Source organism: Athene cunicularia (assembly GCF_003259725.1).
Source record: "Athene cunicularia isolate RWA chromosome 7 unlocalized genomic scaffold, athCun1 chr7_part1, whole genome shotgun sequence".
Lineage (NCBI taxonomy): Eukaryota > Metazoa > Chordata > Aves > Strigiformes > Strigidae > Athene > Athene cunicularia.
The window spans coordinates 9,720,806-9,727,853 of NW_020799107.1; positions in this window are offsets into that span (position 1 = coordinate 9,720,806).

Consider the following 7,048-nt stretch of genomic DNA (forward strand, 5'->3'; position numbering starts at 1 on the left):
AAGGGGGGGGGCAAAGGGGGGTGGAAAAATAAAAAAGGGAAAAGGAAAAAGGGGGAGGAAGAAAAAAGGGGGGAAGAGAAAAAAAGGGGGGAGAGAAAAAAGGGGTAAAAAAGAACAAAGTCGGGGGTAAAAAAGAACAAAGTCGGGGGAAAAAAAGGAGAGAGGGGGAGAAAAATGGGGGGCAAGAAAAAAACCCAAAGGGAAAGAAACGCAGGTTTCTAGTTGTTTTCTGTTCTATTTTTTTCCCTCGCTATTACAAAGTACTAAGACAAGGCAAGGGGAGGCAGTGGATTCTCATGTCTACTCCCTCACCCAGGGCAAGAAAAATTAATGCCAAGGAAAAGCAACAGGAAGCTAGAAACTCAGTAAAACAGAGAATCCACTTCTCTGCACTCCTCCTCAGCACAGGAGAGGCAGGAGATGAAAAGAGCCCATGGAGAGGAAGGGGCAGGTCTGTATTCAGCTCCAGCAGGGCCAGCCTGTCTGTCTGTCCGGGAGAAAATGCTCGGATTAGATGATAATCTACCTGCCAACACAACAGCCGCACAATGCAGCTTGCTGAAGCCTGACGACTGTGCTGACAGCTCTGAGGGATCTGACACACGGACCACCGGGCTGCTCCAAAACCACCAGATAACCCAGAGTGGGGGCTTGGCTCCCCCCTGCCCAAACCCTGCTGCTGGAGCACACACTGACACGTACAGCTCCAAGAACCTAAATCACCTCGTCATCACTGAACTGCTGTCCAGCCAGGAGAAACAGGTTAGCTAAAACATTTTAACCAGCACTTTTGGGAAGTTATAGGGTGTAGCACTTTCAGCCCAAAGGCTTCAAACTTTGTTTCCCCAAAAATGCTTAATCCTGTTTCCACAAGCAATTAAAAGCTTGCATTAAAACCCACTTAAAAAGAGAATGTGTCTTCCCATAAGAGCTTCGCACAAATTCTCAAGCTTAAAGCAAGACAGGGATGTGGCAAAACCAGCCATTTTATTCTGTGGCAGAAGGGACCCATCTAAAAAGAGCAAGGGTGTGGGTTAAAAGGAATCCCATTTGCCAGCAAAGGAATCTTAGTTCTTAAGAAGAGAGGTTGCTCATCAAGGAGTAGTCAAATGCATCAAATTTAGACACCTGCAAGTGAAGGCACAATTACCTTCAGCTTTTCTGCCAGCACAGATTAAGCTGTAGGTATTACACCTGTAGTTGCAAGCATGCACTGAAAACTCATAGCAGCACTTTCCTAGAGAACCTTTGGCATCTCCCAGCTGACATGGCACCAGGGTGTCCTGGGGAGCACGTGGCAAATAAATGTGTTGGAGGAAGGCCTGACCTATTGGGTGTTTGGTGGTGCCTCTGTCCCCACCAAGATCTGGGCTGCCCCCAGCTCAAAGTGTCACCCTGCAGCCAAACCGCAGGAGGCCACATGGAGCATCGCAGCAACCACCACGCTCACAACGCTGCTGGGTGTTTAGGTGCCAGGAAAGGAGGAGAAACACAGGGATGAGTTTCTCATCATCCCATGGATGGAGAGGGTGAGATGTAAAGTACCTTGTCTCCCTCCGGGACCCCTACTCTCCTTGGATGAGGTCCTCCAAATTTCACACCAGTTGGTGAGGGAAGTGTTTCAGCATCTGCTTAAATTCTGAGTGCTCACCCAAGTCTGTGGACTTTTGTGGAACTGAAGCAAGATGAGTTCAAACGACGACAGGATTAGGTTTAAAAATAAGCATGTACTGAAGCACTTGGCTAAATCAGTCTCTGAAAATCCTAGGGAAAAAAATAAAAATAAAAGCACTCAAGCAGAACTACAGAGTCACTTAGCCAAAAAAGCAAGCAAAGTGGTTTTTCCTTACTTGGTGTGCCAGAATATAACATCGAGCAGTATAATCTCTTCCACAGCTCTCCAAAAATACCGGCCAGCATCTGCAACCACAAAGCTGCTGGCTGTCCAGGAGTTGCCGACAACCTCCCCTCTCCTGCATTCACTGAGAGCTGAGCCCTCACCGCCCTGTCCAGGTTTCTCCCTCCAGCTATCTTTTCATAGCGAGCACGTTCCTCACGCAGCAGAGACACAGCCCATTCCCTTTCTGTTATGAATGCCAGATTTTGCTCGGCATTCAAGGATGAAATGCTTGGGTGGTAAGCAAAACAATGCAGGCTTGAAAAAACCCTGCATGATACGAAGCCACCTCCCCTAAAACAGAGCAAGCAGAGCTGGGGAGAAGCTGGGCACCCCAAAGATCAGCAGAAGGTCAAGATGCTACCTGCTTGCCATGATTAGTTGGTATCTGCTGCCAGTCCAAGTAGATGTCCCAAGAAAGGTGGTCTCAGACAGTCCAGCTAACAGAAACTCTGTGAAGATGCAGCTATTCAGCAAGGCGATCCATTGCTCATTGAAAACAAGTTGGCTCCAGATATTTAAGAAAGGTGGAATGCAAAGCTCCACAGCTCTTTACCCTGCTACAGAGGACTCTGTGGCAACAGGCTGGGAGGGCCTAATTACCTTCACAGGGCAGCGGATTCACCTCGCTAGGTTTTTCTTGGGAGTCCTTCCCCAATGAGCATCTGCTTTCTCCAGATCACAGGCAGGACCCATGGGGGGCCCTGCACAAAGTTAAGGCTGCACCATGCTCAGTGTTGCAGACAAACACACCTAAGGGTGAGCTCTGATCCACAGAGATAGGTACAGAAGGAGGGGCAGGCACAGGGTGTTGGGCAAAATGTGGCACTGAAATCCAGATTATTGACTGCTTATCCAAGTGGTTTGTATTTGTATTTTGTTTAACTGCCTGAACTACAGCATTAAAACAAAATTAATTTGTTCTCTAAAAGCACAAATTTTTACTAACATGGGGGTGAGGAAGAAAATGAGGCATTTCTCACAGTGTCCATAGCCTTCCCCTTCTGGCATTGGGAATGTGGGCTGAAAGCATCCTCATTTTCTCTTCAGGCTTCCTTTTCCAACTGGGAGGCATATGGAAGCTGACACCCAGCCCTGCCTACTCAAGTCAGCAGAGAAATTGAGAAATTTTAAAAAAAAAAACAAAACAAAACTGGCAGCTTCAAGTGCTAGAAAGATTTTTCTAGGGGTGAGAGAGAAAGCCAATAAGGCAAAGTGCATATATGTGTTGGGTGGGGAAGCATTTCAATAGCACAGCAAATATCAAAAAGGGACAAAGGGAAACATTTATCCATTGCATAAGAGAGGATTTGCGTGCAGCAAGAGTGAGGCAGGAGCAGCATCACTAAGCGGGTGTCCACAAGCAGCAGCGTCATGTGCAGGCGGGGAACAACGTGCTGGCCAGGAGTGCAAACACCCACATCGAAGCGATAAAGCCAGGGAGAGCCCTGGAGGAAATCAGGCTGTGATCCGTGAAGTGTACAAAGGTAAAAGAGAGCTTCCTGCAGTCCTGGGAGCCAGCGCCAGCGGGCTGCTGGATGAAAACGCAGCCCTCATTTCCTCCCTCTTCCAAGACAGCTAGTTCTCTGTCCTCTCCCAGTCACGTTCCTCGCCGCATTGGTTGGATGATGGATGAAGGAACAAGCCACTGGACTAACAAAAGGAATAAACAGATGACTACATCAGGAGTCACCTCTGAAATCACAGTCAAAAAGGAAACAAGCAGCAAATTTCAGTACTGCCCAGCTTCACTTCCCCTACCAACAGAAAACAATCAAGTCATTTAACGCCAAGCCATGCCTAAAGCAGCGTCAGCAGCCCCCAGCAGCCATCAAGAAAGCCACAAGGCTGGTCTCCTGCCCAGCTCCGTCCTGTCCAATTTGGAAGAGATGCAAGATGAGGAAGGGGAAGAGAGCAGGGAAAAGGTACTCTCCCCGCTGCTGCACTGCGGAAATGCACTACTCATGCTTGTGGCAGCGTGAGAAGGGCACTCATACTTATAGGCAGCTCTAAGGAGACCAGTGTCCTCCTCTGCAGAAGGATGGATTGAGCCTGAGGTGCTCCAAACTGAATAAGCTGCCTTAGCTTGGAAGGGTGGGAAAGCCAGCGCCAGGGTCCTGACAGCAATGCTGGGTGGGATGCTCAGCATGCCCTGGGATGCCGGGCTCATGCTTGCAAACACACAGCGTGACCCTGTTCTACAGCTAGGAAAACTGGCAGAAAGAAGTTGACCTCTTAAAACTGGAAAGCAAAGGAAGAGATGTGCAGGCAGAGGCTGCCAGGGCAACCACAACCCATCCTAGGGCAAGGCTCCTGCTTCTGCTAGCCAAGCCTAAACCACTAAACCAAGCAATAAAAGAGAAATCACAGTGCAGGACTTCCCTTTCTCCTCTGTACCACCCACATGTTAGTTTAAAGGTTCATGAGATTATTTTTTTTTGCAGAAAGCCCCTTGTGGGCTGGTTTCCATCTATGCTGTAGCTCCAAAGCTGTATTTTCAACTTCACCACCAGAACAGTAGGGCCTAATTTTAGGAGGAAGATTTTAGAGCATGAAAGCTGAGCTCCTTGGGATGTCACGGGCCTCCAGCATGTGCGGTTTGAAGCACCACAAGCTGAACGCCTTGTCAAAACCTGCTGGTAGAGATCTGTATTTTCCAGGCAGACTGTCCAAGCCCAGGGACGCTGCTGTCAGCAGTCACCTCTTGACAAGTGATGGTGAACAGCGCTGAATCAGAGAGACAACGCAAAGCACACAGCACTTCACATGGGTCTCGATCAACTGGGCCACCCAGGATTTTAACCATTCTTTGTTTTCTTTTCTCCTGAAGGAAACAGCAAGAGAGAGGTTAATGCTCCCATCCAGACACCCAGCAGCATGCTTTCTGTCAGTCCTAGTGGGAATTGCAGCCATCATTCACAGCAAGCTTCCCAAAAGCCAAGCACTGGTATGGCACGCATCCCAGCAGGATCCACTGAGGAAAGGGCTGGCAGAGCAATCAATTTACCATTTTCAAGATGATGAGAGCTTTTAGGAGAAATCAATTGGTGGTGTAATTAGGAATATTACCCATGTAGCTAATAATTATCGAAGATGGCTCTCTCCTTCACAGTTCATTTCCATCGAACCCTTCCACTAAATAAAGGTGTTACCTCTGGACATTATTTGCAGCTTCATAATCTACTATCATAGGCATTATTGCCATTTATTTGAGAGTGTGCCTGACTGTGACCTGAGGAAGATAAAATAGGACCCTGATCCAAAAATCCTGCTTGGAGCAGTTAAGCAGCTAGCAGTGAAGATTTTTCAGAGGCATTGATTTTTACATAAAAATTGTTCATAAACTTCTCCTCTCTGCATAGCACTGTCTCAAATTAGCAAGGTGACATTAATATGTTGGGGGTAGGTCTTGACAGGAGCTACAGAAAGCTGGACTCTCACTTTGCACCAGCAGCAAGGGTTACAAGTGGCACACTGGGGATGGAGAGGAAAGAAAGGAGTTTGAATTAGGATGATGGGATCCCCCCCCCACCTTCGCTTGCTTCCATGGGAAAGAGTCCTGCTAGGTGTAAAACGACTAAATACTACATGCCGGTAAGAAATAAAAAAATTCATTAAATCATAAATCTTTTTGAAAGGGGATCTACTGGGGAGATTGTATTTGCTCTTCATGGACATATTAATTCAACAGTGGCATATCATATTGTTCTCTGCAGGGGAAAAAAGACATATTGTTTTAAAGTATGATATTAGAGCAGTCCTTTAGGAAAGAAAGCAAATATAATCTTGGAAAGGAAAACTGACTGCATGAGCACTGACTGAGGGACATTAAAAGCAGGGCCCAAGTCTCAGCTGCCGAAAGTCAGCATAGCTTGACTGGAGTTGTTGGAGCTGAGCCCACGCATGGGAGCTGAGAATGAAGGTCACCTCCATTTAGCCTGCAACTCCTTGAAAATGTTAAGTAAATGATCACAAAAGGCAATTTTTTACTGGGCCTGTCGTGAACAGTCACTGTTTGCCTGCTAGCAAACACCAATAGCAAGTGAGAAGAGAAAGACATTACAGCTGCATGCAGTTTGATGTTCACTGGTTAGGAACCATCTGGTCATCTCCTCCTGGATTGCTTCTGGCTCAGCAGTGGAAATTGCCGGCTCTCAGTCCAGCCAAACACTCAGGATTTAGGTAGAACTGAATGGCTAGCTGCAAAAGCTGGGCTCACCAAAGCCCTCCTTCAGCTGCTGACTGATCTAGACTCCCTACACGCCTGGTCTCCATTCCCCAGGAGGCTCCAGTCCTCCTGTGGTACATGCCCAGAAGTGTCTGCAGCAGCCTGAAACCTATCTCCTGCCTAAATTGTAGTCAGATGAGGCCAATAAACACCTCCCTCCCCTGAGGGACTACATCTGACAGACACCCTGCATGCAGCCAGCCACAGCATATGGATAAGGTCTCCTCACAACAGGCCACTTCCACACAGTGCTGGGGTGGGGCTGGTCTCACTGGCCCCTTTCCCAGCTACAGTCACACTCCACCTTTAGCTTCCCACCTCTCCCTGACTACACAAATCTTGTATTCATTTGAAACGGGAGCATCCCTCCCCTCTTTTTCTATCTGTACCTTTAGCATGGTGGTCAGCACAGCCCTGTGGGTGATGTAGGTTTGAATCTTCTCCAGCTTGGCTCCAGGCATGAAGGGCACTGGGATAAGACTCCTGCCCACTGTGCACATTCTCTGGACACTTGTCCCACGCACAAATAACTGATAAGCTCTGCTGATTCCTGGAGTATATCTCCCCTCACAAGAAGGCTGTGGATCAAAGTCAAAAACACATGCAGGCCTAACCTCAGAACTGCACACAGCACCATAAACACAATCCCAATCATCCCAAGCAGTGTTGTTCTGCCTTATGGCTGCTCTCATAATAGCTATGGGAAGGTCTTCATCAAACATACAAGTTACTGTACAGTAACTGTTCATGACTATGTCCTTCCTCTGTGGTGACTCACCATCCAAATTACCTTATTCCAGAGGAATAAGGGGAGAAGACATCTTAAGTTTACCGCACAATATAACGGTGACTGCTGAGGAGCTCTTGCACCTTAATACAATTTATGCCAGTTTGACCATTTTACGCTCTTAACTAGCTCAGAC